Genomic DNA, 10,254 nt, shown 5'->3' with positions numbered 1-10,254 from the left:
CTCCATTAAAGTAGAAAATCTGTGAAAATCCCTTTGAATGGGGAAAATCCATGTTTTTCTGTGTTTTTTCATGGCAAAAGGAAAACCTGAATCCCTGACTCTAACAAACCATAGGTGGCAATCTTTACTTTTTCTTTTTTAAATGGGCTGTCACATGGGCTGCAGCAGTGTGCTGATTGGACCACATGTGACCTGCGGGTCATGGGTTGAAAACCACTGGTTTAGAGAATAGCCCCCTTTTTGTATAGAAGGGTGAACATACAAAGGCTAGAGAAGGGTTCATCTGTCTCTGTGAGCAAATTATTATGAGTACACAGCATAAGTAAAGCTAGCTAAAGAAACCATTACTTTAAGGGCCATTACTGAAAGGTGCTGCTATCTCCAGCCATGCTCTGAATATTTGGTTGGCAATGGAGGACACCCAACCCCTTGCAGTAGACACTTAATATCTCACATGACGAGCCCTATATCTCCACTTACAAGATCCAGATTAAATTCAAATATTTTCTATACTTGCTTTATTCCTTAGCCTTAAAAGTCAAAATGAAGAGATCCATATAAGTATTAGTATGGATCTCTCTTTCTGCTATCTCCACGACTTATACGTTATACTTAATACTTTATATTGAAAAATATAACATTGATGGATAAAACATTCCATTGTAATTATGGAATTCAGATCAAGCAAAAGATAATTATTACATAATTATTTTTTTCTGCTTCCTGCCATTGACATATACTAATCATGATGGTGCGATATTTTTTATTACATGGCACATGTAATGGATTATAGTGCCTTTCATTTCATTACAGGGCACTTTGTTTTCCCTATGAACACAGCAGTTCACTCTCAGATGCAGAAATGCACAGCTTTTTGCAAAAGTCTTTCAAATTCTTGTTAGGTGTGCAGAGACATTGCAGCCAAGTTCTGTCACTACTGCAGACAGAAATATCAAACTCATTTTACTCATTTTTTCCACTCAACATTCCAACTTTCCAACAATAGCAACTGAAACAATGAAGAAGAAAGCAGAAAGGCAGAAAAACAAGTGAAGACAAGAAAGAAGGGAATGGCATACAGAAGTAAAAGGGATAAGGTGAGAGAAATGAGAAGAAAATTTAAAATTAAGCATAAATTTGTACAAAAGCAAAAAGATTTTTAAGGTTTAAGGGAAAATGAATGAAGCCATGAATCTACAACAAGAGAAGACCAAGGAGAAACAGAAAGGTATGACTGGGATGAACAAGGGATACAAGAAAGAGAAGTTCCGCTATACATATGGCTTGGATAAAGACAATAAAATGTACTTGGTGTGCAACTGCAAATATTTGAAGGGAACAATTTTATGGAATTGTTGAGAATTATTTAGGATTTTTCAAGGAAAAATAACAGTGGGCTCATGCTATGTCAAGAATAAAACTGATATTAAAAAAGAATGTTGATAAGACTGAAAAGAACATATTGGTCCTTTTAGATTAATTGTAGATTGGATAAAACTTTGGGCCACATGTAGTTCTGATATACTTGAGCCAATCAGTTCTTTTTATTGAGGGGTTGTGTGTTCAGCAGCTCTGTCTTGTATCTTACTGTTTTGCAAGATCCTTATCTTCTGTCCCAAAAATAGCAGTAACAAGGCCCAAGGCAGGGTGCAGCTTGGACCAAACAATGCTCCAACCAACCCTCCCTTTGTAAAAGCTAGGTACTAAATCTGCCCTAGTATACATATTTAGGAGTAAATTGCTCCAATAGCCGATAACTTCCCACTCTCCCCCACCCTTTTAAAAATAATTTATATATTAGTGAAATAATTTAATTTTGTATTCCAAAACTGATAACTATTCTCCCTTGTAGCCATGTCACTTGATCACATGAATAGACAATTTTCAGCCAAACTCGTAAATCACAAGCACCTCAAAAAATTAAATACAATGAGTGAATAATTTGGGGTATCCAGTAGGAAAGAAGATTTTCAAAGGCACAGGTAGTAGTTAGACCAAGGTTGGGTAATTATTATGGCTGGAGGGTGACTTAATGAGTTTTGGTGAGCTGCCAAGAGCCTCAAAAGAACTCTGTCCCTTAACAGGTGCCCCACCCCCTGGTGGCCATCTTGGGACCAGGAGTCCCATCCCTAACCCCTGACCCATGCCACTGGAAGTCCCTCCTCTTGCCCCCCAAAAATACTCCTTTTGGGATGGGGGTTTGCCATCTAGGAACCACAAAAAAATGTACTAAAAATCAAACATCTACAATAACATATTTAAATTTTATTTCAAGAAATATTTTGGTCCTGATTTATGTGTGTTTGCATAGTGTATATAGAGGAAATTGCATAATAGCTCAAACTAGCTTTACTTTTGTATATTGTGTGTGGGGGGTGTGGTTTGGGGGGTGTGCATGGTTGTGGGATTTGTGGAGGTGTGGGGGTTTGTGTGGGGGGTTGGTGTGGGGGGTTTGGAGGGGGGTGTGGGAGTAGGAGAGGATGTAGGGGGCTGTGGGAAAGGGTGTAGGGGGGGTTTAACTATGGTGAGGTGTGCATGGGGACTCCCCCCCACAGGTCCCCTGCAGCAGCAACAGCAGGCAGCAGGCCTTCAGGGAGTTCACAGCCCATGGCACACAGAGCCCCCTGGTGGTGCACAGCTCCAACCAAGTCTCGGGAGCTATACATGATGGCAAGGAGTGGGGCCAGGCCAGCTGGCTCTATCATGTGGGGCTCCCTGCTGCTTTCAGCCAAGTTCCAGGAGCTGCACTTGGCAGCAGGGAGAGAGCCAGGTCTCCGGGTCTATTGCACAGGGCTCCCCCTGGTGGTACATGGCTTTGGCTGAGTTCTGTGAGCTGCAAGTGAGTTGCAGGGAACCCTGAACTTCCACTGGCTTGGGTTTCATGCTCCCACTGCCCCACCCCAGCCCCAGTGTGAGTCCTGCACTCCCACTCAGCTGCAGCTTTCTCCCTGCCTACTTCTGTTTCCCTACCCACTGCCTGGAGTGCTGCAGCAGGGACAGAAGGAAAAGTCACTGGAGGCCAGGGAAGTTGTGCAGTTCCCCAGGTGCCTGCAGCAGCAGCCACAGCCCCATCCTGAAGCTGTGTGCACTGGCCAAGACCAGAGCTGGGGCCAGGACCGTCCCACAAGCAAAGGTGGGAGCACAGTGTATTGTCCCAGTGGGAGTGGCTGCAGCTCAGCCCCATATGGAGTGCAGCTGAGGCAGCCATAGGCTGGCCTGGATACAACTAATTGGTGGGCACCCACCCACAGGCCGAATGAAAATGGCTGGTGGGTCGGATCTGACCCTCAGGCCATATTTTGCCTGCCCCTGAGTTAGACATATCTCACTGACTTCCATTCCTTTTGGCCAACTGTAGTCTTGAAGTTTTATGAACCTTGCCCCCTTCAAAGCCCCAAGAAAATGTATCTATTCTTTGCCAGAAGAGCACCTTTTAGAAGCTTTCTCCCTTCCATTTATTTCTTCCTGCTTCTTGATTATCTTCTCTCACAAGCACCTCTCTTGGGGCTTGGTACTTCTGGAAGGTTTCGGCATAGACAATCCCTATTGTAAATTCAGAATAGTAATTGTTTCCTGCTCTGCCCTACTCTTGGATTATAAACAACTTCAAATAACTACCTTCTACAAATGAGGTCTTTGGTTCACCTGGCAAAACCAAATTCCACTACATCAAGCCCCCACTTCCTTTTTATGGAAGAAAAATAATACTCCAATTCTACACTGCACCTATAGCAGTAGAACTGAGAGGCTAAGTACCACAGCCTTATCAGGTATTTATTTTTCTTCGGGACAATTATCCATTTGAGTCCTAGACCACAACTGGTTTCTGAAACAGAGGAAAGGTCACACCTCTTTCAAGAGCTAAGCATTGCCCCCTCAGGCTCCAAAAAATCATTTCCCCTTGAAGGTCATTTTCCCTTCTATTTCCATTTTCATCTGAAGGAAGTAGACACTTCTCACCATTGATATGTTGGGCTGAAACAATGTCTAATTTTTCCTCAAGAAATTTCTGTTTGTACTAAGAATTCCTTATTGAAGAAATGCATATGTACAAACAAAAACACTGTCAATGTGGTCCTTAAGGCTAGGGACAAAAATTATACATAAACCAGTATAAGTGATTGGAAATGAGTCTAAACCTGTAACAGAAGAGAAGTTAAGTGCACATAGACCATTTTCAAAAAGGCCAAACCCTGTTTAAGATGAACCTGGATGGATGTAGTATCAGAATGAATCAGTTTAGGTTAGACCACTCTATCGAACTTCTGTCCCAGATCCCCTCCTGACTCAACTTAAGTCATAGTCCACCAATACCCTAGGATGCTTTGTGGCCCCTGCTAACTGACCCTTGCAGGGCTGGTGGGTAGCCTCTTCCCCACCTCATCTGCTCTGGGTGAGCTGGACCAACCCCACCCACAGGCTGTCACAGAGCCAAGGCAGCAAAAGCCTCTGCTCCCCAGCCTCACTGGCATCAGCACAGGGGCAGATGAGGGGGGGAACTGAGCTCCCACCCCAGACCTGGACCCTCCTAGCTGGAGTCTGCACAGTGAGAGCCAGGCTCTTGTGGAGGGGTTTTCCCCTGTCACTGTATGGCTCAGCCAGGCTGTGGAGCTGCTTGCCCCAGCCCTGCTGCCCCACCATCCCTGTTTCTCAGACATGGGGCTGGAGGGGGGGCAAATAGAGCCCCCCCTCAGCCCTCCCAGCTGCATCTGCACAGTGGGGTCAGACTCATGTGGTGGGGGCACCTGCTCTCCCCCCCCCACACCCCAGCCACTGCCCAGCACCACTGATAGGCTCTTGCCTGAGCCTGTCATCAGCTGTAGTTCAACTCCCTGGCTCTGGTGGGGAGGGGTGGTGCTGGGCCTGCATGATGGGGGCATCTGCTTCCCCACCATGCCCAGTGAAACCCCCCCAAAGATTTAGAGATTGTGGCAGCCATGTTCCTTAGGGCTTGGGGGTTTGACTCACCCCCAAATCCTAGGGATTGTAGCAGACATGTTCCCTAGGGCTCAGAGGCGCATTGAACCCCCAGACCCTGGGAACCATGGCTGCTGCAATCCCTAGGGCTCAGAGGATTTTCTTTGGGCATGGTACACTGGGAGGGAGCAGATGCCCCCACTGTGCAGGCCCAACCCCATCCCTCCCCACATGGGTCAGGCAGCATAGGTGCAGGGGCCTGCCCAGATGCTGGCTGCTGAGGGAGTGGAGCTGGGGAGAGCGCTGGACTGGCCAATCAGTGGTGGCCCACCTGCTGGGAGGTGTGTTTGAGTACCTCCAACTTGCTGGCATCAGCCAGTGTAGGCAAACTGCATCCCCCACGCATGGAAGGGGGGATTTATGTTTTGTTTCCTCCTGACCCAATCTAGGGCATTTAAAGGAAGGTGTAAAACTTAGAGTGCTTCCACCATGGGCTTTTTGAACCACTGTACTTAGCATAAGAGACTAGAAAGGCTTTTCACAGGCTGATGTTAAGTGAACTTCCTTATGGGATGTGTTCTATACAAAGCCTGCTAGCAAGGCTACTATAATGAACTCTGGTGCAAAGCATCAGAGCAATCTACAAGCCCCATGAATACAATAACTTGCTATTTAGTGTTATAAGGGAGGACAAGGTTTTAAGGTCTGTACTTGGCTAATTAATGGTCAGATTTCTGAGGTAATACCTACATACTTGTCCTTAATTTCTATATCTTTCACATATGGCACGTTTAGTCACCAGTTCCCTTTCCTTTAACAAACAGAGGAAAATGCTGCTGTTTTGTCAGACCACTGTATAATCCAGTGTGTTGCAGCATTTTAGGTGGGTGACTGAAGAATGCTTTCCAGTAACCTGTGGAGGGCCTTAGGACTTCCATGAAGTACAAAATATTTGTGAAAATGATCCCCACAGCAAAAAAAATGTTATTTTCTCCTATTAATCTAGTTGGCACAGGGTACAATTTGAAGTGATTGAAGATGCTTAATCTCAAGGCAGGGGAGAGTGGTAATTGTCAGATTTGGGTATGGCTTTTATTTTCTAGACATTTAGGTCTTCATCTCTTTCAGCAACAGGGATAATCGAACCGTACCTTTTCACTTTGAAGCATTTCAGTAACCCCTAGTTTCCACATGATTTCAGTAGCTGCTTTTCCAGGCCTCATTTCTATCTTGTAGCATTGTAGTTGCAACCCGCTCAATAGGAACATTATTGCAAATTCTGTGTTACAGTCAAACCAGTCTTGGGCACTCATGGAGCAAGCCAAGTTCAAGTAAAAGTGTGGAAATGAAGTTTGATGCTGCTTTGAACTGGGAAGTGTTGAGCATTCCTGGGCTGCATGTGGGTGGCAGAGGATTAGTTCCTGGAGACAGCCTGTTCTCAACATGCAATGGTGTCAGGCAAGCATTACTAATTTTATCACTAAACCCCAAGAGTTAATGCAAGGAAAACTGCAATGATAACAAAAGTCACTTTTTTTTCCTTAATGACATGGACTCTCAGACAGCAAAGCGTAATCTTGCACAAGTCTCAGACCCATACTTTTATGGCACAGGAGTGTGCTTGTCAGAATGAGTTTGCTGTCAAAGTAAAATCTGGGCAAAGGGGAACAAAAAAGCTGAACTAAGACATGTTATTTGAGAAGTGCCCTGGATTCCACCTTTGTTTCCACTTAGGTTGTTTATGATTTGTGCTATAGCTCTGCAAAGGGAAAATAGCTGAGTTTTCAACGTGTACCCATATGATCACCGTCTCTATAATGTTTCATGTCCTTGACTAAAAGCAAATCTTGTCAGAAAATAAACTCTCTAAAACATTTTTCTCTGCTGTAAATGTACAGGGCTTAAACTGTGTCAGCATTTCAGTAACAAGTTTTCAACTCATCACTGGCAGGGAATCTTAGCTTACAATTAACTGCTGGAGAGAGAGAGAGAGAGAGAGAGGATCCTTATATATGTAAATGTGCAAGCAGGCATGTCAGTCCCACTGGCAATTTATTAAAAGATATAAATTTATTTCCTCAGAAAATATAGTAGATTCAGAGTCACAAATGCAGATCAATACATACCGTATGCACTTACATCCAGGAAAAAATATTTTTAAACCTTTAAGTAAGTCCTAAGGGAAATTAAGACAATTGATAAGGGATGACTCTTTCCATTTCCCACAGTGGCTCTGTTTCCTTTCACTTCTATATACTTTCTCCTCTATATACTGCAATAACAGTGGATGACAACAATGAACCTTCTCTGATTCATATGGCATCATATTCCAACCTTAGAAAACTTGCTAGCCCTTGAAATACTTAACATCTAAAAATCAACCACTTTCCTAAAGACTTATCAACATTCAGTCAACATCTGGAACAGAATATGCAACTCGACTATGTAAATTATTTATATTTTACCAGATATACCATGAGGTAGTAGTTAATTTGTTTTTTCTAAGACCCAAGCATGCATCTTATAATCCATACTAGAAGACAACTCCTCCTAAAATCAATGGAAATGTTATTAAAGGAGCAAGGTTTACTTGGATTGATTTAAGGAAAAAGATTTACTTGGATTGAAAATCCCTTACAACATTAATTCCATAGACCTCAACTCGAGACAAATTTTTGATCAACAGAAGGCCACATTACTTTTTTTTCCAGACTTGGGCTAACTGTTGCACTCAGATTTCTTCTACTCCAAGGATCTCCAGAAGTCTCTGTTCATAATGTCCCTTGCCTGACTGACCCTGTGGAATTCCAAAATGTGTAGGATTTTAAAAGTCTACCCAGTCCAACAGAGACTGAGACACCTATTGGGACCTAATTGGGATTTTGGCAATGATAGGACGGACAGACTGATCCAAAACTAATCCAAAACTAATAAAAAGTTTTGAATGCCTGTCAGCTAACAATGTTGATTAGGGTTCTAGCCAATTTCTATTTTATCATTGGAAGAAAGATCATTTTTGTTAGTCCCAGGAGCTAACTGTGTACCAACATACACTTTCAGCCCATCAAAATAAGATAGATATAGATGGCAGTAGGCAGCAACCTAGTTGCATATGATGTTAAAATTGCCAGCATCCCTGTTTATTTCTATCCACTATGTTATGTTTGGATTCACAAATATTTTGTGACCTGCATGTCCCAATAATATGCATGTTAAAATGCACATCAAATATATCTGATGTCAAAGTATAAAAGGCACAATTGTGAAATAATGTCTACCCACTTTGTGAGAGTGGACTCCTATTTTTAATAACATATACACCCCAAACACTTTCAGACCAGATGTCCAATATGAGATCCACATTTGAAAGATTGTGGGTGATCAGAGAGAGAGACAGACAGACAGACAGACTGAGATTTTAACTGCCCTTAAGACTGAATTGATAACTTCCAATCTGACCTTTGCCAATGCCAGATTCCTTGGATTCTTCAAAGAATCATTACACAGAAAGAATGGGAAACAAAGAATGAAGGGCACACACTGAATTTAGCTCTTTTTATTTGTACAGTAACACAGACTAGCTGAGACCTTTAGCACCGTATACCAAAATCAGTGAGAAATCATTCTTGAAGTGAGATAATTGTCCCAAGGAAGATGAGCATACATGAAAGAAATACGAAATCTTTACATTGTTTGGAATTGGGAAAATAAACTATAATAGATTAAAGCATTTAACTGATAGGCTAAGGAAAACAACAAAGAATTTGTAATATTGTAAGGATATATGGCCTAATCCTGCCCCCATGTTAAGTTGGTTGGAGTTGTGCCCTTGAGAGCATGATCAAGCAGTTATTAGACTAGACCTTCTTTACCATTCACTTAGAACTTTTTCCAAAATAATTTAGGATAACTCCAAAGGACCTGAAATCGCTTTCTTCCTGATTATTGCAGTTGATAGTAGCTTGACATTTTCAGAGTTATTTAATTCTGACTTCCTGTGCCACACTGGTTCATTAGGCAAAACAGTAGAATGCTATATTTCTACTATGGAAAATGGCGTAGAAACCCAAAAGATAAACCGTTGGCTCAGTGATGATCAATTTTGAGACTTCCAAGCAGGTTTTTTTCTACTGTTGCAGAGCAACTGAAGTCACAGGATCAGGTAGGGTACCATTTATTAATTTATTCAATGTAAGTCATCTGAACCAGTACTAGAACTAGCTGGAAGCAGCTGTCTTTATTGTGTCTGCCTCTAGTCCCTCCAAACTGCTATGGCACCTCCCTTCCTTCTGCATTAATTCCTCTCCAGTCAGGAGCCAGAAGAGCTTCAATAGATTTACAACAATATAAATTGCTTTGTGAAATACAGAGGGATATCTCAGCAAATATTTTGACAAGTGATGTGTGTGCATGGTAGCAAAAACATTTACTCACTATCAAGAGTAGAGCATTCAGACTAATTGGAGATCTCTCATAACTGACTTTCTATACAAATGAAATGCAGTAAATCACATCTATGTAGACTTCAATAAAGCACCTGGGCTCAGCCCAGAAAGCAGCTGTGGTTGTGAGAAGATGGGTTATTCTTCCCTGCCTGCTCCCCCAAGACAATGCTGGCAAGGCAGGTAAGTGAGGAGCCAAAGGAAATGGCTGGAGTGGGGTGTAAGCCAAAGGGGTCAGGGATCTGAAGGGTGAGCCTTGAAGGATGGGGGTTGACCTCTGAAGGACCAGTGGGTAAGGGCTGCGCCCTAAAGGACCAGAGGGGCATGGTGAACCCTAAGGGATTGGGGGCATGGGAGGTAAGCCACAAAAGTCCAAGGAGGTGAAAGATGAGCTGTTAGAGGCCAGGGGGGTGGGGGAGCTGTGGGGCAGGAGTGGGGGTGATCTGAAAGAGACCAGTGGTTGGCCGGTGAGCCCCAATGGACTTGGGGCAGGGATTGGGCTAGATAGCATGGGACTGGGTGTGGGGAGGAGCCCTGGAGCAGGGGTGAGCCAAAATGGGAGCAGAAGGGAAGGACTGAGGGCTCCCCCAGCTGCTGGCTCTTCCTACTGTCATGCTGGAGCAAGATGAAGTGTCCAACCGGAGAAGGCTGGGAGTGATATATCCTGGGATCTTGGGATCATAACTTGTCTTGGCCCTGTAAGCTGCAACACAAGCTGCCCAAGATGAACTAGAGATAATCTTTGCTGGAAACGAACTTTCTCTGAGACTCTCAGAGGGCACCTAGCTCGTGTTTTCCTGCCCTAATGTACGGACACTCCTGTTTTAAGGGCTCTTAGCATGTCTGAAAGGTAACATGTAGCACCATCCTTAGAGAATCCCACATCCTTATAATC

Source organism: Alligator sinensis, unplaced genomic scaffold, assembly GCF_000455745.1.
Source record: "Alligator sinensis unplaced genomic scaffold, ASM45574v1 scaffold834_2, whole genome shotgun sequence".
NCBI lineage: Eukaryota > Metazoa > Chordata > Crocodylia > Alligatoridae > Alligator > Alligator sinensis.
The sequence above is the reverse complement of the archived record's forward strand: the minus strand, read 5'-3'. Positions refer to the sequence as shown.